At 48.6% G+C, this 23,078-nt stretch overlaps 1 protein-coding gene and 1 pseudogene across 4 annotated transcripts in view; one reads left to right on the top strand and one right to left on the bottom strand.

Annotated features, from left to right (window-relative positions):
- Positions 1–7,624: 7,624 nt before the first annotated feature.
- Positions 7,625–8,218, bottom strand: LOC102026465 (annotated as a pseudogene).
- Positions 8,219–15,712: 7,494 nt separating this feature from the next.
- The window catches only part of Ngf (nerve growth factor (beta polypeptide)), a 51,442-nt gene continuing 44,076 nt past the window's right edge, over positions 15,713–23,078 (top strand). Inside the window, exon 1 of one of the 4 annotated variants that reach the window (XM_005389028.2) lies at positions 15,713–15,780. The gene's annotated coding sequence lies outside the window, so the exon portion shown is untranslated. Of the gene's footprint in view, positions 15,781–16,330; positions 16,544–16,577; positions 16,650–23,078 lie in introns of those variants that run through there. The other 3 variants (XM_005389022.2, XM_005389027.2, XM_005389026.2) reach the window with 3 other exon arrangements.

The following is a 23,078-nucleotide window of genomic DNA, read 5'->3' as shown; positions in this document are numbered from 1 at the left end:
GAGGCAGGAGGATCATTGTGAGTTTGAGACCAGCCTGAGCTACAAAGTGATCTCAAGGCCAATCTGAACTGCAGAGCGAGACCCTGCCTCAAAAAAAAAAAAAAAAAAAAAAAAAAAGAAGGTGACCACATGGGTCCTTTTTCCTGGTAGCTCACAAGGCAATGCTATCTAAGTCTCCAGCACTAACTGAGCAAACTCCCTGACAATAAAGTTCCCAAGAAAAGAAGTCTCTGTACAGCGGCATAAGCACTTGCCTGGCAAGCCTGAGGTCATGGGTTCAATTCCCGGTCCAAAAAAAAAAAAAAAAAAATAGAGAAAGAGAATCCCATCTGCATATTGGCAGATTTGGTTGTCTATCATGTTTTCATGAGATACCAGGCACTTTTATAAGAAGTTAGGCTCTATTGTCAACTGCACAACACCATGTACATTTGAATATTCCCGAGCTATTCATACGGATACTGTACTTTTTCATTCTCCAAAGTACGCTGGTTTGGATAATAACCTTTATGACCACCTGGCTCACTTGGAATAAGGAACAGTAGACCTTTGCTATGCTTCCTTTCATTTGGGGAATAAACAAATTGTCACTGCACCTTATCCCCCCCAAAGGAAGTTTGGGGATCTAGAAAAAAATTGGGGAGATATTTTATTTGCTCCCAGTGTTTCTTACAGAGACCATCAAGAATAAGGAAAATGCTTCCATCGCACCATAAAGCCAGCATTATTTGGCAGAGAATAGGGTCAAAATTGTAATAACAGAAAAAGTGTGGATGCCTCAGATGAGCACGGCCTCCGTGATGTTTGGAAGGAAAGAGAAGCTCGCAACAGGAAGATGTCTTTGTTAGCAGATGGTGGCGTCTTGACAAGTGAATTATTTGGAGTGCAACATCTCCCTCTGCTGGCAGAAAAGAGGGAGGGCGGTAGAAAGCTGCAGAGCCATCCTGCCCCAATCCTAGCCCACACCACGGAAAGCAGCGAGGACCCACGAGGACCGGAGCCGCTGGGGAGAGAGCAGGGCGAGCGCGGGGGACAGAAGAGGAGCGGCCGCGCACATGGGCGGGAAGCGGCGCCGCTGATCTTGCGCGTGCGGTCAGGTACCCAGACCCAGACCCAGGCCCCGGGGCTGCGGCGGGGAGCAGGAGGCGGGCGGGGGTGACTTCTGCGTCCCTGGCTCTTCCCTCAGAACCCCACCAGCTGTTTCTGCGGCGGGGCTGCGAACTCAGGCGGGCAACGCTGGCAGTGGGTGTGGCGCGGAGCAGCACTGCCCAGCTGCGGCCTTGGTAGCGCCGTGCAGCCCCAGACCTACAGGCTGCCGCCGAGGCTTAGAGGGGTCCCCAGCAGGCACGCGGAGAGTGCAGGGCGCAGCGGCTTGCCGGGAGCGCTGCCCTCGTCTGCCCTGCTCTCGTGCTAATTTCAGACTCCTGGTCCCCAGCCCCTTTGGCGTTTTCTGCCCCGGGGGCGGGTGTGAGCGCACCCTGACTGATGCACACACTCAGCTTGCCGGCCGGACCCCACCTGAGCAGCCTCGTGGGGCTGCCACTAGCTGCGCCCTGTCCCCACTTTGAGCCTCATAGGCGCTTACCTCCAGGCTCTGCTTGTTACTGTTATTGGATGGTGTGGTGGCCAGGCTTGCCAGGCCTTGCCAGGCTCTTGCGGTCCCACTCAAGGAACTGGATGGGACAACCAATGGACAGAAAAGTTCAACGATTATTCAAGGTACAAAAATAAACAAGAAGATCCAGGCCATCTCAGGCAGTGCTTCAAAGCCACTCTGCCAGCGGTCCCCCAGGGTGATCAGACAGGTCTCCATGATTTATAGGTCATGCCCAATTGTCCAGCTGGGTTGCCAGGTTGTCCCTCAATGCCTCATGTGGTCATAGGTGGGGCTTTTCAGAGGTGGCTGGATCTAGGATGTGTGACACTGGGATGAATGGTGTGATGCTGGGGTCAAGGGTGCCTCACCCTGGTCGTGGGTGCTACCCACCTGGGCAGGTAGCCAGGATGGAATATAAGAGACAGAAAGAGGACTGTTGCTGCTGCTTGCTGCTTTGCTACCTTCTTTCTGCCCTGCTTTGCCATGGACTATTTCTCCTACGCGATGCCCCTCTGCCATGCCACTGTGCCTTGGAGCCAGCCAACTATGGACTGAAGCCTCTACAGACTGTGAGCTGAAACAAACCTTCCCTCCTTTAACTTTGGGTGTTGGGTATTTGGTCTCAGCAGTGAGAAAATTAACTAAGACATGCCCTAATCTCTTGTCTTACTCTTTTCCACAAATCAGTCCTTCTGGATTTGAAACCAGCCACATGTGCACCAGGAAAGATCCACAAGGGCCTCAGTGACTCTCTGAAGTGGGAGAAAGAATAGGACAAAACACAGGCTCGCTTCTGCCCTTCTGACTCCAGCCCTCACTGATTTCTTGATTGTGCTTCAAACCTACGAGGTTATACTAACTGTCAGTCATCTGTCACACCTTGGAGCCCTGCATCACACCTTGGGGCCCTGTGTCCTGAGGGCACAGTGTGTCCCTGGCCTTTATCTGGTCTCTCCATGTGTCACTTCTGCACCACTACCCAGGCCTGAGCCAGGCAAACACGGGGCAGTGGTGACCTGGATAGGTACCTGGGGCCTGACCTTGATAACCCGGCAGCTTAGTCCACAGGTGAAAAAGCCTGTTTCTCCTACACAGCGCAGGTGGCCTCACACCCTGTGGGTGCTCAGATTCTCATGCACCTGCCTGTGAGACACAGTGCTGCCTGTTCTGTACGGACTCAAGTCGGCTGGGAGGCGAGAGAGACCAACTGTGGTGGGAAGATGCCTTTGGAGGGGTCACGGGCGCTTCGAAGAGCAGTCTTCTCTCTGTCGTCTGCACAGCAGAGTCCTCCAGACCCTTCCTCACAAGCAACGCTCTGACCCCGTGGAAGGTGCAGACTCTGTAGCACTGATGTGTGAACCCGAGAACCTCTCCGAGGTGGAGAAACAGTCAGAGCCTCCCAGACGGAGACAGTCTAGAGCTGTCGAAGGACAACATCTCAGTTTATTCAGTGTCACAAAGAATGACGCAGTAGCCAGTGAGTGTGGAACCCAGAGCCCGGCGAGTGCCAACAGAAGTGGCCAGTCACCCTGAATGTTCTGTGGGAGCGACTTCTATTCCTGTCCAGCTCTGGCTGCCTACACGATAAAGGGCCAGAGTCAGGCCACTCAGCCCCTCTCAGATCCACGTACACTAACCATCACCCCGAGCATGAGGCCAGGATGTCCGCTCTGTGCACTTTGAGGCAGACCCAGCCTTGAGCCGTAAATAGGAGGAAGGGGGCTGCTTATGTCTGTAGAGGCTCACGGTCAACAATCTGTGATGTAGAAGCAGTGGGATGTCTCAGAGCCATGCTCAATGAACAGACCGGGTGAGGTTGGAGTTTTACCAAAAAAGTCTCCATCATAGCTCAGAGGGATTCTGTGAATGACAAAGGAGCTTCTCCTTCCCTCTGGCATCAGATGGGGTTTTATTGGCATCAGATGGGGTTTTATTCTCTTTAACGCTCATGTCCTAGACACACTGCAGGCTCCCCTCCGAGCCTGCATTTCCATCCAGGGACAAACCTCAGCCCCTCCTGTCACTCACCTTCTAGCCTGTCCCCACGATGTGCTTGGCTAATCAAGAAGGCCCCTGCCATCCATGCAAGAGCTCTTTATCCCTAACATCACTCAAACAAGAGGAGGGCCTGCACATGCCCCATCCATATCTCTGCCACTGGCTTCAGTAGGACTTCAGTTAAGACCTCACAGACTCAGGTAAGGACCCTGGAACAGCAGCGCCATGCTTTCAGTGGGTATGGTAGAGGGTCTTTGGTTTTCTGGAGAAAGCGGGAAAATTAATTCTGAACCTATGTCCACAGACAGCAAATCCTAGGCCTCCCTTAAGCTCCTGCACCATCCTGAGACTCTCTCTGCCCCCTGCTTTTGTGATTTCTCGGGGCCAAGCTGTGAAATGTGGGGATGATGTTCTTTCAGCAGCAGAGAGCCCTACATAGTAAGGTGGAATGTCCTCGGGGTCAAATAGCTTCTTTCTGTCAGTAATTCATAAATACATATACATGAAATTGGGCTGAACCAGTGATGTGGGAAAGCCACCTATGCTGAGCTATATCCCTAACCATAACTTGTAACGTGCCCCTTTCTGTCCCTTCTGTGTCTCTTTTTACCGCCTCCCTGAGCTTCAGAGAACAAATGAATCACACTCCTACTGCTTTTTCTCCAAAAAGGGAAGAGAAAACTCCCCTTGGGCCAAAGATGAGCAGTTCAGAGCTCGTTCTGATCTTCTCCCAGCTCACCTGGTGACTGACTTTGGGGGTGGCGGCGGCAGGATGGATAGGCAAGGTGCCTGAGAGACCTAACTTGAATGTGACTAAATCTTGCACTCACTGGACACCTGAGCCTCCCTAGGATGCAGAGAGATAGGAGAATAATCCTTGGGCAGATGTTTCTGGACAGTTTTCTGGCTTGGAATTACTAGCTGTATGAGGCTGAGGACCCAGTACACATGGAGAGTAGTGAGTGACACATTCTGGAGACAGTGGAACCTTCACTGTGGATTCCCCATGGGGACAGGAAGGAAAGTGCCAACGGCATGTATCTGAGAAGCAGGAAGACCAGCCATTTGTAAATACTGTGATACAGCTCTCTAAAGATTCCTTTCACCATAATTTTCCTTCTACAGATCAGGAATTTCATTTAGAGAAATCCTTCCATTAGAACCTCACCAAGTGTTAGTTATGTTGATTGAGTAGGGTCATCTTCGCTCCCTGAGAATGATGTAACAAGAAGCACATGCCTTTGCTACTCCGTGTGAATCTGCCTGGCACCAAAGATGGACGGGAATGACAATCCTCTCTTCCCCAACATGCATGAATGCGCTGCCAGATGGAGGGTCTCTGAGAGTTGTCTCAGGTTCTTGGCATACTGAACAAAAAATTGAGCAATACACTCAAAAGAAGTAGCAAGAGTAGTATTAGAGGCAAAGGTGCACTCCTCATGGTGGGAGCAGGCCAGCGGGAGCAGTTCCCAGTGAGAAGAGCTCAACAGGGGCAGGCCCTGGGTCTCTTAAACCCTGGGACTACGGGGAGATCCACAGTTAGGGTTCCTCCTGTCACTTTCCTGGTCGCAGAAACACAGTAACCCACACCCAGAACTTACAAGAGGATAGCTTTATTCTGAGTCACGCTCCAGTCCATATTGGCTGACTCCAAAGCAGGACCACATGGCAGAGGGGCATGGTGGAGAGCTGCTCATGGCATGGCAGACATGGCGCACAGACAGATCAAGAGAGGATCGAGGGAGGGAGATAAACATTTCCAAGCCACAGCCTCAGTGACCCGCCTCTTCCAACCAGACCCCACCTAACGAATAACAAGTCAACCGTAAGCCCCATAATACAGTCACCCTGAAAAGCCCTGCCTATGAGGGCATTAGGCTCTTGGGTGACATCTAGATATAAACCATAACAAGGACTAACAGAAGTAATGGCCCAGTTGGGTACCTGACTTGGCTCATTAGTCAGGAGTGGGGGTTTTTGGACATACAAGGGTTTGGAGGAAGTGGCATGGCGTCCAAAGCCCATGAGGGTGGCAGCTCTAGACTACAAGGCAAATGAAGGTGCACACAGGCAAGGGTCATGTACCTTGGTCCAGCACGTGCGTGGGGGTCATGGGGGACAGTGTGATCCTTACCTCTTTGTTTTCTGATATTCTGACAAGGTCACGCATGCTCTGTCCTGTTTCTCGATTCTTGTTTGTTTGTTTACTTCTCCGTACTCAACCTCCTGCCTCATCATATCTGTGAAGGACCTGACTCTCATAATTCATTACGGTTGCTGAAGGTCAGTGGTCTCAGTTTTCCAGAGATGCATCCTGCTGAGTATGGACGGAGCACCTAACTGAACTCTCTCTCCCTGACTGATCTAAGGAGGAAGCCAAGACCGTGGGGTCGTTTAGGAGCTGTTGATATATTCGAAAGGCCAGAAGCTCATGGTGGAACATTTCTTGAAGTCTCCAAGAGAGAAACTGTAGGGGTCTACTAAACAGACAGAATAATTAACATAAGAACCAGCAAAAACAACCCCATTAATGATCTTATACAACTCCTCACTTTTTTTAAGGGAGACTCTAACCACGTGTCTTGGTTACTTTTCTCCTGTTGCTGGGACAAAATACCTGATGCCCAAAATTAAGGAAGGAAAGGTTTATTTAGCTCACAGTTTGTGGTGGTTTCAGTCATCAGCTGGATCTAAGGCAGAGTGGCACATGGCAGAGGGCAACAGTTCATGGCAGGTGGAAGATAGCAAAGCAACAAGAATGCAAGGGAGGAGTGGCAGAAAGGGGAGAGCAAGCCTCTTTCACTCCCTTATGTCGTACACAAACTACCCACCCCTTCAGGCGGAGATAGGTATAGCACTCACACCCATAATCCCAGCATTGGATCATGGATCAATCATAAACTCTAAAAGCCTCAGGGCTGGGGATTTAGCTCAGCAGCATAGCGCCTGCCTGGCAAGTGCAAGGTCATGAGTCCTATTCCTGGTACTGGAAGAAGAACAAAAAACAAACAAACAAAAAAAGCCTTCCCCATGACTACATGAGGCTTTGGGGGGACATCCAGACACAAACCACAACACCATGACTCTTCATTAAGTACGTTAGTACATATCCTGCTTTTACATTAAATGAGCTACTGATGGGGTCCATCTGTCACAGGGATTTCTACATGCCCAGCAGTTGCTTCTCCTTTGCCATGTACTTGGCTTCCACCCCTTTCTATGCTTGGGACCAGGATCCTATTGGAACTGATGTGTGGTCCTGGTGGACCACAAAATCAAGATGTTCCTTGACATGCCAGTCATATAATGGAACAAAGCAAGCAAAAGTTACTGATGTGTTGTGCAATCTGTAGACCCACCTTTAGGGGACAACTCAAGGGAGAAAAAAATCACTGTAGAAAAGAGAAGTGCCATCATCCAGCCAGTTGCTCCTGGACACTCCAAGGACTTTTTGGCAAATACTTCTGCCCACTGTCACTACTGGACCTCCTGTTCAGAGTCATTGTTGAATACAACCCCTCCTGGATTTTGCCAAGCAGTGCTATTAAAGAGTTCACAGCCCTTGTAGACATTCCATGTATTGTTTTATCTCTACAAACCTCTCCTGGACCCTCCCTGTTAGTATATGTTAACCTCAATTTCTCCTGTTACTGCCTGCTATTAAGGCTTAATAAAATTCATCTCTCGCTGGGGATTTAGCTCAGCGGCACAGCGCCAGCCTGGCAAGCGCGAGGTCCTGAGTTCGATTCCCAGTACCAGAAAAAAACAAAACAAAACAATAAAATTCATCTCTCACAAACACCCCCAGGAACTTTTTTTTTTTTTTGCTTAACTAATTTTAATAATATGACATAAAGCCCCTAGACTTGACATAATCATTATGCAAACTACATAGATGAATACTGCCTTCTTTTAAAAACATAAAATAAGCCAAGACATGTGAAAATAGGCAAGTTTCCATTAAATAAATGAAAATTTTTTAAAAAGAAACTTTTCTTTTCCATGTCATTTGAAGAAGGGAAATCATCATTTTAAACAATATTCAAGTTTATTGAACAAATTTAAAAATGAGTTATAAAGTGTTTAACTTTCATCAGCTTCAAGGTTTATGTTGCTGCCAACTTTTGCATATAATTGAACTTTCAAATTTGCTGACACCCGCTGAATTGATTCTACTCTGGATTCTAAGGCGTCAATTTCTTGCAAATTTTTCTTTGCTTCTTCTAACATTTCTTGTGTTTCTTCTTGAGAATGGCTAATGAAAACATCACCAATTTGATAAGGTATCATTAAGCAGTCATCGTCTGCGAGCATGATGGCATCATAAGCATCTTCTAAATTCTGGAGTTGTTTCTGTTTTACTTTTATGTCTTCCTTTGGCTCTGTGATTCTACTCATATTCCCTGCAAATTTGATTATCTTTGGTTGATCTTTGAAAGTAACATGGGCGTCCTCTGCAGCTGCCTTCTTCATGGTGGCCGCCATCTTGGGACCCCCTTCCAGGCGTTTTCTGTCTTTCAACCTAATAGCTGAACAAAGGACAGGACAACTGGCAAAAAAGTCACATGACCAGAGAAACTCCCATAGATGCTGGGACTATGGAGATTAAAAAACAGAACAAGGGCTGGGGATATAGCTCAGTGGCATAAGTGCCTGCCTGGCAAGAGCAAGGTTGTGAGTTCTATTCCCGGTACCCCCCCCCAAAAAAAAAGAGAACAAACCTGACGTCCAGGAAATCCCAAGGTGGGCAACTACTGCCATGTTTTTGTTGTTGGAGAGGAGGGGGCCATTACTGGGGATGTTTGGGAACCAGAATGTAAGCAAAGGAAAGCCCAGATGACACTCCAAAGATTAGTGGAAATCTGTCATTTGTTAGTGAGTAATACAATTCAAAACAATAACAAAGAGATGGGAAAGATTTCAGCCTCTGTAGAGTGACAACTCCCCGAGGTAAGGTGAAAACATTTGAGGCTCTTCTTGTAGCCCAGGGAGATGGAGACAGAGGATGACTCAGATTATCAGACAGAGCTAAACCTGGAGCTGAAACCTGAGCTGCCATGTGGAATTGATGGAGCCATTAACTGGACAGCAAGTGAATGGGGTAGTGCCCAGCCTGTACCAGGTCCCAGCGTGTGGATACCCTGGTGTTGGTTCCTGTCGGGATACCAAGGGAGAAAAACAAGTCTTCCCGGATCCCCAGTGACAAGGGGGTGATTCTTGCCTTATTGGTAAATTTAATCTTGAATTCTAGTTTCATTTAATGATATTGTCAGATTGGCAAATCTAAAATACTTCCTGTGAACAGCTTACTCTAGTGTTTAAACTGCAATTACAGAATTAATTTGTTCCTCGACTACTTTCTGCTTGTAGTAAGATAATTTCTTCATCCAAGGTCATGCTATTCCGGCCAGCACTAGCTAAAATTGAACAACTCAGACCCAAAAAAGGCCTTGGTAAAACTAAGGTAGTTACAAGGTATACAACAGAAAGAACCCAGTAGGTGAGAGAGTGAGAAAGAAAGTGGGAGGGGGGAGAGGAGAGGAGAGGAGAGGAGAGGAGAGGAGAGAAGAAAAGAGAAGAGAAGAGAAGAGAAGAGAGAACAAGAAAAAGTTTTCTGAATTCCTTAAGCTCCCATAAAATATCAAGAACCAGGTTTGGAGGACTTGATCATAGAGACTTATGACAAGCCTAGAGTAGAGGAAGATGAAGATGTAAGTGCCTTAAGAGGGACTCCGACTGAGGAGAGCAGGAAAAACACTCACTGTTGGCCCCAGAGACGAGAATAAGAAAGGAAGGGTATGGGCTAGGCAAGGCAATCATCTCCCAGGGTCCTTGTTCTCCCTTACTCTTTAGTCCGCACTTCCTTGTAGGAAACAGAGTATTACAGACATAAACAAGTAGGAAGGAACCGGAAAATGCAGGAGCTAGTCCTCTGTTCCCCTGCGTTCAAGCCTCTAGGAGAGCCTGACAGCTGGTTTGGTGTTAGCATGGCGGAGGAGTAAAAGCACGGCTTCTGTAGGAGTTAGGTCCTCAGCAGAGACTTGAGATAAGGCCACCATTCCTTCGAGCCTGTGTGCAATGTGCAGAAACTGTTGGCCCTGACTTCACTCCTGACCTCCCCACTGTGTTTCACACACGCTCTTCAGCGGCACTCAAGGCCTATAAAATCCTAAACTGAAGCCCTCTGATTTCTAGCCTGCCCATGAGCTTCATCTCCATGCCCTCTTCTCCATAGATGGCAGTAGCCTTTACCTCATCAGGCAAATCAGGAGTATGGAGAACATCCAGGAGACCTCTCCTCTCCCTCTGCCCCCCCCCCGTACAGCCGTTCGCTATGTCCTGATGAGTGTACCTCCCAAATTCACTGTGAATGTGTTTCTGCATGCTCACCTCCCAAGCACTGGCTCAAGCTGCCACTGTCGTTAGTCGCCTGTACTGCCCCTGAAGGTCCCATGTACCTCTCAGCATTTGGTCTGATCCTACCCTCCACAGTTCATGCCTCCTTGACTTCATCTCTGACTACTCCAAATTTATCTTCTGACCTTTTAGGCACCATCATTTAAAAATACTTATTAAGCACATGTTCTGAGCAATACAGATGCTATAGATGTACCTAGAAAGGGATTCAGACCTTGGCTTTGGGGAAAGCATCCCCACCTCAAAGTGTCATCAAAGATTCTAAGAGATGTGTCTCAAAAGAGGAGCATTAGCCAAATAAACTAAGAGGTAGGAGGAAAGCTAGTAGTTTTTGAAATATTGGAGACAATATTTAGGGACCTGAGATCCTAGCACCACTCACGAAATGAATTGAAAAAATTCCCAAAAGCTGGGACTAGAGCAAAGAAAGTAGCAAGGAAGAGGACTGAGGTGATACGAGGGACTGGGAGACACCGGGCCTCGAAAGTCACTCTAAAAAACACAAACTTATGTCAAGTGCAATCAGGGCACCAGCAAATCCCTGAAGCTCTAAACTGGTCAGATTTCCCACTCCTTGATCTTCTGCATGTTCTCCGGCAGATTTCTTACCAATTTATATGTCAGCTTCCGCCCTGGCTAGTGGGCTCTTATCTGGCAAGAAACATATCTTCTTGATCTTTGTTCCTTGTGTTTAGCATACACCCTGTCCCAGAACAGGACTGTATTAAATGCGTTAAACTGAGTCACTGGCGTAGTGGCTCAGAGTGTCACCCAGGACGTGGCAGAGCCCATCTACCCCACACCCCACCAGAGGAGCATTAGAAAGTTTTGAAGCCCCTGCGTGTCTCAGTATCACAGGATCTGAGCTGTCATCACACAGAAGGGAGAGAAGCCAGGATGTTCTGCGGGGTGCCGTCACACACATATCTCTGAGTTAGCTCCACAGCAAGGGCCCCGCTCCTGAGTAGCTGAGGGCTGTGTAGTGTGGACCTGGGCAGTGCTACACTTGTGTTGGGCTCATGAGGGACCGGGAGAGATCTCTAAAGACAGCAGTAAGGGCAGCACGATGAAGCCACTGGGGGTGTTATAGGAACAGTCAGACCAGTCTGAGAAGGAGAGGTTAGCAAATGTTCGGATCAGGAGAGTAAGGCCCGGATTCAGTCCCCCCAGCCCCAGGGGCTCTGGTGTCTTTTCTGCTATTACTGTTTGCCTCTGCCACTGTCACTCTCCTGTCCAGAAGACCACATTTTCTTTTCATGGTCCTGGTATATAATGCATGTTAAATAATGTACACTCAGCAAATTACTAAGATTAAAGTTCCATGTGTCTGGTTCACTTGCTTAATCCCCAGGCCCTTCAATGGGACTGACACAAAGCAGGTGTTCAAATATTATTTACTTAATATATGTGACCAATATAGTTATTGCTAATTAAAATTATTATGGCTCAAACACAGATCTTTCCCCTCAAATCACACTACTTTGGTGGGTAGCTGGGGTAGATGACTAAAGCTTGCAGGATCCAAGGTGCTGGCTTTCCTGGGCTGCGGTGCCCCCAGAGGAAAAAAGCTGAACTGTCCTGTCCTTGGCCCAGGCGTATTCCCGGGCCTGTGCCACTGATGAGACGATGGGGTGGCTGGTGACTGAGTCAAGAATCAAGGAATTTGATGGAGGGCTGAGAGTCAGGTGAGAAGGGCGCCTAGTCCCTGTCAGTGCCCGTGTGGGTGGGCTAGACCAGGACTAGGGAGCACCTTGCACAGAAGGGACGCTCAAAATCCTGATGACTAAGGGGACACTCATGAGAGGTCAGAGTTGAAGATCGGGTTGGAATCAGCAAAATAGAGTAGAGTACCTGACAGACTGAGTGTGGAAGGAGTGGAAAGCCCCAGAGCTGAGGCAGCCAGGGAAATCAGAGAGGTGGACAGTGATTCAGGACGCCCCAGTCACAGAAGCTTAAGAGAGAAAGTGTTCAGTGAGGGAGGTCATCAGGACAGGAGGCTGGGAACTGGGAAGGTCAGCAGAACTTGGCTGAAAGGAAAAAGAGGAAGAAATACGGTGTGCTGTGAGCTTCTCCACGTAGGTTCGAATCCCTGCCCTGCCATGTGTCCAGCCACAGGACAAGTGATGAGACTTACTCCGCAAGCTTCCGCTTCCTTACCTACAAATGGAGAGTACTTGCCGGTAGGACTCACAGAAGCGCTTGGCCCCGGGCTAGAAATAAGAGAAGCCCTTGAAAAACGCAGCTGTGATTGTCTGGTACTAATGGTAATTGCAAGGGGTGGGGCGGAGAGGAAGGTGGGAACCTGACTGCAGGAAGGTAAGCAGAGCCAAGGAAATGCTGGGTGTAGATCACCTTGCTGAAGAATTTGACAGTGAAAAGAAGTTGAGAAATCCAGTGGTTGGGTCAGTGGTATCTTTACGAGAAAAAAGGCAAGCGAAGGTTGGCAAGCAGAAGGGAGGGACTGGTGGAGATGGAGAAAATGAGGCTACTCGAGGGGAAGGGTGAAAGGCGGGAGCAGTCCAAACATGGATGAGGGCGCACTGCTGAGGACAAGGGTGCCCGCCTGCCCCTGCTCCATCGCCAGCCTCCCTATAGGCTGAGGTTGGCAGGTCTTTCGGAAGCAGCACCAAAAGAAAAGTGGGACTCCAGAAGCCCGAGTCTTGATGCTGCCACCGGCCACTTGTACCCGGCTGAGGCGTTCTCACTAAGCCTTGTTTCCTTATCCATAAATAAGGTGGCTGGCTGATTAAGATTCCTTAGTCATGTCCTCTCATTAAGCACTGTGAAATATTTTCTCCTCTGAAGTTCTTCTTCATGCTCACTAGAACAAAAAGGGAGAAGAAATCCGAGTTGAAGCTATCACTTCCTCCACAACTGGGACAATATTTCTGTTTCCCACACTGAGTTAGCCGATCCAACAATGCAGATCTCTGCAAAGCCTGCTGATGTTTTAAATAGTGTGTGTATTGTCCTGCTGCTGGAAGGAGGTGAGGGAGAGGCAGGAGGTCTGCTCTAGGCTAAGTACTGCTGTTGATGAGCCACTCAATGGCTGCAGGCTTCTGCATCCTCAGAAATAACAACAATTACTATACACGCCACAATCTGTCATCCAAGTCAGCAAATGCATCAGCTGCTGGTTATTTTGATACCCTGGTTGAAAAGCTCTTTCGAGAAAATCTAGTGCAGAAAACATTCTTATCCTCTGCTTGTCTGCACCGTTTCTTCTGGCCATTGCCCTCGCAACTGTTTTCATTCTTATAAAGAAAACTGCTCCAGGCCTTATGACCCTTCTCTAAGGGACCCGGGAGAAAGACACTTCTGTTCGAGTCCTTCATGAAAGAGGTAAAGACAAGAGGAAAGGCACCTGGCTGTGATCTCTGAGCCCAGGCTGGCCTGATATGGAACCTGCTGGCAACCAGTCCAATATGAATGGGTTTTCTGACCATCATTGGATTTGCTGATCGCCACTATGAGCCAGACCCTAGGGAAGGACCTGGGAGAGTGGGATGTGAATGGCCAGAGCTTTACAGTCAAGCCGTCGCTAGAACATGACCTATCTGACAATAGGAACCACAGCCCTTGCACAGCACTCTACACGTAGTAGGCTCTCGACATATCTTTGAAGTTTTGATGTTTCTTCTTCTAATTTACTCAAGATATTTCAAATTTAGGGACAGAAACAGATCTAGTTAAGAATGGAAAAGAACTCTTATTAAACCAACATGTGCCATAAGAATATGATCAACAGTTTGGGGGTGGGGTATGTAGACTTAGATTCTGCTTACTTCATTTTTAAGTTCCCTTCTTGCATACCACATGAAAAAGAACCTCAAGTGCCTCAAATCCTTTTGTCCTTCTGGGTGACGCCACAAGGACACAGAATAAAGCTCTGTCTTCAACAATCAAATTCTGTTATTCTAAACTTTTTAATTTCATCCCTAAATTCTTAAGAATTCAATCATTATGAAAGGCTAGGGGCTGGTGCTTTCATAACAAATTGATTATTTGTATGACATGATTGATGAATAAATTTGTACTATTGTCTAGAAGTCCCTTTGTTTAATTGACAGTGATGTATTTCCTAACAGACCACCATGACTATGATGCTACTTTTGCAGAAAGGGCCATTTATGGTTCCCTAGCCTCTTGCCCTCATATCCAAATTGTGTCCATTCACCTGCCTATATGTGAAAAGCCTACAAGTAGACTTAGGAAAGCTAAAGTTGACTTCCAACTCCAGGGACTTCTTCCTACTTAATCCTTCTCAAAGCATCTATAAATCGGATATCTATAGGTATGTGGGCAAAGGTGCAAGGAAAGAAGCAGAAACCTCAGACAAATCTGTGTCCAGGAGTTGGAACTATCTAAGCAAGGCTTCTTTGCTCAGCTTCTTTTCACAGTGTGTGTGTGTGTGTGTGTGTGTGTGTGTGTGTGTAAAGGGCCACCTTACCATCGCAGCACCACAGAAGGTGCCCGGAGTTACACTGGCAAGATGTCACCAGCAGTGGGGAGACTCATGCTTCAACCTCCCTCTGTCACTCCCCCAGTCCATTCCTCACTGCTGCATCTATACAGCGTAGAGGTTCAACATGCCTTTGCCAAAGGAAAAGTGAACACATATGGCAAAGACAAGAAGGGGAGGGGTGGAGGCATAAAGGACCTGGAAATGGTATCATAATTACTGAGGCATGTTTGTTGACAGTCCTGAGGTTAGATGTACTTCTGCCTTGGTAGTTTGGGGCTGGGGTTTAAACAGCTCAAGCCAAAAGGGAGGCCCGAGGTAGGCAAGTCCTGCTGCCAGGCTCTGAGTCCACTAAACCTAAGAAGTCTTGGCGGCCAACCTGGAAATCTCACCTCACTTAAGATTCACACAGGGTAGATAATAAAGGGGGATTTGGGTAGGGCCTGCGGCCAGGGACAGAAGGCTCACTGATCAGCGTGGAATCACAGACCCCTTGCGAAACTGAGGAAAGCTGCAAAGCCTAAACCCAGAAAAATGTATGCATTGCACACAGACAGAGATTCACTTACGCCATCAGAGGGATCAGGAACTCAGGGAATCTCCCAGAATCCAGGGCCTTAAATTAAGGCTGGTGGTGAAGGTATACAGTGTCCTGACCCTAAGGTCCTCTAATTTTTGACCCCCAAGCCAGATTTGCTCTTACAGGGAGCCATCCAGCTGATTCTGCTCTGAGAGTCACCTTGCCATTTGTGTCAAGAAGCCCTGGCACCTGCCTCTCAGGGAGCTCCCCTCCTTGCTGGTTTAGCTCCCTAGGAGCAGTGATGCGCAGGGCACCAAAGGCAGCACAAGGCAGGCCCAGGAGGAGATGGAGGCAGGCAGGGCATGGGGCAGGGCAGGGAGGGGAGGGGAGCCCCAGGCAACTTCCCCCAGCCCCAGCCTGTGAGCCTGTCTTGCTTCTGGGGCCTCCGCACTGCCCCTGCTCAAGAAAATCCCTTTCTGACCTCAGTGCGCTTCCCTCTGACCTCCGGAGGTTTGAAGTCTTCCCTGGCGGGATCTGGCCGGCCCTCAAGGGAGCTATCTATCCCCAGGACCCCCTGCAGCTGGGCTTCTCCGCCCAGCCACAGCAGGTGCGGGGCTGAGGTTTTGTTGTGGGAAGGGGAGCAGAGGGGTGGGGTGGGGGCAGGATTTGAAGCGGGTGTGTGACTCAGGAGGCGGGAGGAGGGGCTAAAAACATTCAAGAAGCCTGTTTCGGCGGCTCTGGGCTCGGGCACAGCAGAGAGCGCCGGGAGCGGAGGGGAGCGCATCGGTGAGTAAGGCTTCTCCCCGCCCCGCCTCGAGAGGGGCGCAGTGGGCACCGGCGGGCCGGGGTGGATGGGCTCCCCAAAACAGTGTGCATAGATCCTGCTCTGGCGCGACGTCCGGGTACCCGCGAGGCCCTCGCATGCTGAAACGCAGCCCTGAGAGGAGTGTTTGTAAAGGGTGTCAGTGAAGGAGACCCTCGGCAGGCGGGCTAGTCTGCGGGAGCATCTCTCTGGTTGTGGAATTCCCGGGTCCCCGGGATGGCCAAAGTCCGGAGGCAGCCCTGGAGCCAGCAGAAGCTGCACTGAGTTGCTAGGGACGACCCGCTCCGAGCTACAAGGGGACAGCGCGCAAGTGAGGGAAAGCGAAGGCGGGTGGCGAGAGGGATGCCCGGTTGCAGCATGCAGAGGCTGGCAGAGCGGCGGCTCGCCCCGCGGAGGGAGAGTGCACCGCGCTCGCGGGCTGCGCACCGCGCGGACTCCGGAAAGTGCTGCGTTGCCCCTGGTAAAGGCACGAGGTGGCAGGAAGGCGTGATCAACTTGGTGCAGGGAATGGAACAAGGGTCCTGGGACTTCTCCGCTTATCACGAGAGGACTGGGAGTCCCAGGGGTTGACACGGGAAGCCCGACCGCCAAGTGCAGGGGTCTGGCGTACCGGAGCCCCCTCGGAGCCTGCTGGACAGCCGCAAGTGGAAGTCGCAAGGCTCAGACCTGTTATGTGGGTCACACGCTTTACGTCCAGCTGTCCGCTGCCAGGTGTTGGAGAAGACGGTACGGAGAGTTGGGGCAGGGAGCGCTGGTGGGTTAGGCAGCGAGGCAGTAGCGGGCGGAGAGGACTCAGGAGTCAGGGAGCCGCAACTCAGTGGACATCATAAAGGTACGGCTTAGCTCCTTTTCCTTACCGTGCTCCTGTTTTCAAAAACCTGAGATTCGTAGGGGAGATGTTTTCTGCTTGAACTTTCTCTTCTCTTGTGACTTAAGAGATTTTAAAAAAAAGAGCATGCTTGCTAGGCTGGTTTTACCAAGTTGTTCCAGGCTGGAAGTTCTAACAATTTGAAGGATAATTTATGGGTGTTTCATACATTAAAGTGTATTACAGCAAAGCCTTTGGGTGCTGTGGGTATTAAGGAAAACTTAGTGCACGTTCCCAGCTGGAAACCAAAATAGTGCTCTCCTGGGTGTCTCTGCCCCATCTGTCATCTGAGGCCAATGAAAATCCTGGAGAAAAGGCATTTGATTAATTGCCCTGGCTCCATCCTCTGGGCGCACCTATTGCCCGTGCCAATTTCCTGCTCCCCCACGCATGCATGGCCAGCTGTATTCTGCAGATTCAGGAATGGCAGTGAAGGGCCCACCGGTTACTTCTCTTCAGGTCTTCTGAGTCTTGAAGCTGTCGGACTGCTAGAGGGGATTGTGTCCCTTCTCAAAGCACTGCAGGAGAGAAGAGTTGGCCCCTGCCAGCCCTTCTTGTCCAGCACTTACAACTTTCTAACAAATGTCTGAAACTTTTCCTCTCTGCATAGTCACAGAAAGAAGGCTACCTTAGACCTGACACGCCTGATCTGTTGACTAAGTCATGTGTCAAACTAGGGAACCTAGGTGTTTAATTCACCGTTGGCAGTACTCCCAGGGCCTCAGAGGGCACTGGCCACTGGGGCAGAGGCTGGACCTGCTATCAGTGACTTGCAGAAGAAATGAATGTTCCTCTCATTAAGTAGTTGGAAGGAGACGGGGTTAAAGTAGTCTTCAAATGTATTCCTCCCCCATGCTTTTTCCAACGTTTTTATTTTTACGTAGGTGAAAAGAGGGAAATTTGGAAGGGAAAAATGTTAGAGGGTGCTACAAATGGGAAGTCAAACTCTAGGGCATAGGACACATGATGTGATAGAACCCTGGGAGTACTCCAGGGATTTTATAACCAGCTGTTGGAGCCACCGTCATCCATCTTGGGCTGCCATCTTGCCAAAGTAGCCCAAGCCAACAGAGAGTGGGAGAACTGGGTCTCCTTAGTCATCTTACTGTTGGTGGCTCTTTCCCTACTTTTAACCCTTAGCAAGAAATGAGGGTCTTATCTTCTCCTACGGCCCACTCCACAACTCCCCTGCCTCCAGGGCCAGTGGGAGCAAAGGATGCAGCTCCATGCTCTCCCATTCTCTTCCAGGAAGAAATCTGTACCTAGGCCAGGAAGGGGGCCCCAACTGCCGACATCAGCAAGGAGGGAAGGGCACGGCAGGGCAGGGCTGGAGCCTGAGGGAAGTTTCTCATCACTGCTGAGATTATCCTGATGAGAAAATCGCACAACTTTACTTTTAAATGAGTGCCGAGCGTGATGACTGCTCACCGGCGCAGGGTGCGATTTGAGCATGGGGCTGCAGAGGTGCTGCCAAGAAACTCCAGAGCGATTCAGGCAGTGCTGTTGGGTATGGGCAGGCAGCAGGGCCAAGGCCCAGGCTCCACGCAGCAGTGGAGTCAGCCCGAGGATGTGCACATACTCTGTGCTCTCAGGAAGCAGTGGGAGCTTTGCTGAGGGTTTGCCTGAAAGTCTCGGGATATCTGTGAGCAAACAAGCCATGTTTCCAGAAGGCGTCTCTTGACTGGCAGCTCTGTTCTTGCACAGCTCTTAGGCTTAACCAGTCCTGAGAAATCAGCTCTGTGGGAGGCTGTTCTCAGAGACACTGAATGGATTGTGACATCAGGGCCATGAATGAGGGCCAGACCCTTCTCCAACCTACTCCTAAAAGTGGAGGAACAGTCATGTGAGACTAGGATGCCCCTGAAGCTAGTATGCAAATAGAGAAATTGAGACTTTGGGGTCATGGGCTTTTAGCTGAGTGGGCATGGACATGGAAATGTTTCTGTTTGAGGTGAGGAAATTAGACTTTCAGCCACGAAGTTTATTTAAGACCTGAAAAAATTAAGAACATACCATGGAGGAGAGTTTCTCTTGGTTTATGATGTTTTCATTGTTCTGCTACGGGTCACATTACATGCTTTTGAGGAGTTTCTATAAAATGTTCTTGTTACACTTGACGTAGTAGGAATCAGATGAAAAACTTGAGATAATCTCTTGATATTTTTCTCCTGGATTTTGAGTAAACTTCCTATGGTGGTTTTCTCTGTTATGAGAAAGAGGGAAAGGAGTTTTATGACTCTGGCCAAGTTATTCAGCTTCTCAGGAAATCTATAAGACATGGTATGTGTATTCTATTAAGATTGTTTCTCAAAGACACCACTGACATTTCAGGATGATTCTTGGTTAAGTGCAACCAATCTGCACAGTGCAGACAATTTAGTATCCTTGCCTCATCTACTAAATGTCAGAAGTCATGGTAACACCCAAACATGCTCCCACTTAGGGGTAAATGTTTGTTTCAAAGAGTAATGCAGCTCCCACTTAAGAATTTCCATGGAAATTATCAATAAGGGCCTTTTTTTCAGGCCTTTCTACTGCATCTCCAATATGGGGGCTTCAGAAGTTCAGCCTGAGCCTCATCCTCTGAGAGCTATCATATCAGACTCAACACCACCAGCAGCAGAAACTTCAGTGTTATGGTCATCTCTGCCTTCTATGAGTGGAATTTGACTGCAAATGACCCACAGAGAAAAAAAAACAAACAGAAAAAATTGGAGGAAGGGATGGGAGTATTAGAGCATGGCAGCTTCCTTCTTTGCCATATGCTGTCAGAAACACAGGCAGACAGCCCGCCCAGGAGTCCCAAGCACTAGGAGGAAACCCTCTCCTTTGCTAAGTGGATCCTGCTCAGGCACCAGGAGATATCTACCCTGAAGCAGACTACCCCTACCCTCGTGCTGACAGCACTTAATAGAACATGAGTGCATGTAGATATCAAATTAATACAACCGTACTCAAGTTGCAACAATAAATGAGAACTAATAAGGTGACATTTGATAGAAAATACAGGGTAATTGCACTACACCAGAGGAACAATGATTGCAGCGCTGAATCTACGCTTCAGTAGAATAGTTCACATTACCCCACTTTTACCCCAAGGTTTCACTGGGGCACAAAACTTAGAACCATTTGTTTATTTATTTGTTTATTTGGGGTGCAAAGATATAACTGAATAAAATATTTTTTAGATATTGTAGGAGCACATACTTGCTACTCACTCCCAAGTCATTAGCTGTGAGGCTTAATGAAAAAAAGTGAAAAGAAAATTAATGTAGGATTATGGCTGTCAGATTTGGGAGCTGATTCTCAGTGGGCCAAGAAGGACAAGAAAGCAAGAAGGAGAGGGAAAGGAAGAAAAATGGATGTAGGAGACTTAAGGAGTTGCCCAAATGTGTTTAGTCTGATGATGAAATCTGTCAGATGGGACTAACAACCATGCTTTTTGAGTTGCCCAAGAGTTCAGCCAACCTCTTCACGTGTGAGAGATCTTTTTTTATTAGTTGTGGTATTAGTCAGAGTCAGACAGCCAGGACTTCCCTGAAAATGCACCGCGAGGCTAGACAGTTTGAGAGGTTTGGACACAGCCTACGGTGGATAGCCTGCAAGTGGTCAGTGGGAATGAACACTGAGGGTCTGCCCAGAAGCCCTCTTATGCTGGGCAGTCGCAACCCAACACTACCAGAATGGTTTCCCCGGAGCCACAAGGTGTTTGTTATCTGGCACAGGGGCTGATCTTCCCGTGTCCTGTGGCTATCCTCTCAGTAGCAGGGGTCGGTGGTATTTATCACCTCCCTGCTGCATGTGGTTCCTAAGTGAAGTCTTGAGAGTCCTGCCCTTCCCCGGCTTGGGGGAAGGGCAAAGTGCCCCGTCTTTGGTCCCTCAACACTGTGGATTACCATGCTCATTACTCATGAGGTGACTTGCACTTCTTACTTGCTGAGGCCGGTGAAATCACATCCCTCTTTTGGGTCCGAGCAGACCTGGCTCAGAGGTCAGCAGACTGAGCACCGCCTCATCATTGAGAATAAGCACATGTTGAACCCTGTAGCACTCCGGAGAGGCCAAAAGGGGCAGATTCCCTTCGGATTGTGGTTATGTGTCAACCAAAAAGTAAAACCATAAAATTACAAGATAAAAAAAAGAAGTTGTATTGCCTGAAAGATGCTAGGTTAGATAAGCAGGGGGTGGGGAAAGTACCTCAAGAGATCAGAGACCCAGAAGGCAGCTCCTGGACTGTTCCCTCCTCTGTATGACAAAGCTATCCATAGCGCCTATGCTGACAGTCTGGCTATAGTCCATGACAGGGTGGCGTAGGTAGAACACCACAGGGCCTGGCATAAAACAGACACCAAACAAACCTGAGCTTCCTTCCCTTGCGCTCACTTTCCTTTGAGGACACAGATCTGAGGGGAGTTGCCCCTCATTTCAGGTAGGCATCTCCTTACATTTCTTGTGTCTCTGTGTATATAAAGCTCTGCTGCTTTGAGACAATGTCTTTTTGTAGCACTACAGGATTCTCTAGGAATTTACTCACCTGTGTTTTGACCATTTGTAATTAACATTCTCGCTTTGATGGGATTTGAACCAAACATTTCATTTTCTGAATTGTTTGCTTCATAATATCTAGGCAAAAGGAGGCTTGTGGGCATTTGCCTGTAATTTTCTTTTGGAGGCAAACTTGCCTTCAGATTTTTGTGTCAGAAATGCTATGCAATGCTCGCTAAATAAGGCATTTCTTGAGAATGGCCATTTTTATTGGCAGCTTTAAAAGTGTTTTGGTTTTTGTACTTACATCACACCCCTTCTATGTCTTAAGGGTTATCAGTGTCTTAACAAGTTTACAAGAGAACGAAGGAGGAGGAAGCAAGATGCTCTGGTCTGGTGGCAGCGCACATGCTGCCTAGACTCAGGCCAGGGTGCTGCTGAACTACCCCAGTGTCCCCGCCTCCAAGAAGGTGGACCCACTGCAAAGCAGGCTACCAGACTGATCTTCTTCTACCTATAGCACTTTCATTAATATGCTCCTGGGAGACTCGGCACTCACAATGAGTATAAATCTCAATCTTGTCCCAAGGAGCTGCTCAAGCTGAAAACTACACTTGCTTCAGAGGCTCATCAGATAGTATGTATGAGAAAGGCCACAGGCTGGTAGGGACCCTGGGAAAGTAGAAGTGGATTGCCACACAGAAAAAGGACAGGCCACCTGTTGTGTCACAGGATTGTACTTGTAGTTTCCTTGTGGCCAAGTCTTAAACCAAAACGTAGAATTCCTTCACGTTCAAAACAGCTCTATGAATCAAACAAAACCCATGGAGGGTGGGCTTTTTATACCTTCTTATGTAGAGTAACACCCTTGGAGCAAATGTGAGCAATGTCAAAACAGAAGCTTGCTGAAGTGCTAGTTGTAGGGCTTTACGATCTCCTAGAAGGCAGAGGTCTGACTGAGCAGGAGGTCTCCAGGAAGGCTTCTTGGAAAGCTGCTCTACAGGCAGGTAGGATGTTATAAAAATCCTGGCACAAAATGAATCAGAACTAGCTTTGGACCCAAGTCCCACCTTTTATTAGTTCTGTGATTACATTACTCAGTCCCAGTGAGCCTGAGTTTCTTTAGCTGGGAAAGGGAATTGTAAGGCTGACAGTAGAAGGCAGTTGTGAAAGTGAGAGGAAAGAGTTCTGGAAAGCTTTTACTACAGAGTCCGGGCTGTGGGAAATGCCCAGGAAGTCCAGCTCTGGTTTCCTAATGCTGGGCTGGGCAGAGGAGCCAGAGGCCTCAATAAGAAGGGCCCTCAGAGAAACTTGTCCCAAGCTGTTTTTCAAGAGCCTCAGCCTCCCCTGCTTTCTCTGCCCCAGGAAAGACCCAGAAAGCGCAGGTTGTCTTCTCCTCTCTTGCCCTCTTCCTGCTTCTCTCCGGGACCTGTGGCTGCTTGCCTAGCTGCCCTCTGTCAGAATCCCACCCTCTAAAACCTGGCCAGGCAACAGTAGAAAAACACAGCTCTACTCAGTGAGAAGTGCTCTGGGAGGCTGTATAGACATGCACAGCAAATATTCAAGGAATTCTTACGATAAAAAAATTCTTTGTAAATCTGGATTTTTGCATGAAAACATCACAGCAACATGTTTTCTCAATTACCGTGCACATTGCTTAGAGTGAAGTCACCAAGTCCGCAGCCCATCAGGGCTGACTCGCACTGAGCCGCCTAATCCAAACTTCACTTTCCAGGACCGAAATGTGATTCAGCCAACACCGTCACTGTCCCTAGCTGTCAAAACAAAATCATCCCCAAGTCCCGAACCAGGGTGGAGACGTACACAGTCCCCTGAACAGCAATCTAATTTTAGGTCCTGGTTGTACTTACTAAAATTTGGAAAACATCGCCACTCTTTTATTTTTTT

Source organism: Chinchilla lanigera, unplaced genomic scaffold (assembly GCF_000276665.1).
Source record: "Chinchilla lanigera isolate Chin_1 unplaced genomic scaffold, ChiLan1.0 scaffold00034, whole genome shotgun sequence".
NCBI classification, from domain to species: Eukaryota; Metazoa; Chordata; class Mammalia; order Rodentia; family Chinchillidae; genus Chinchilla; species Chinchilla lanigera.
This window is presented reverse-complemented; position numbering and strand designations above follow the sequence as displayed.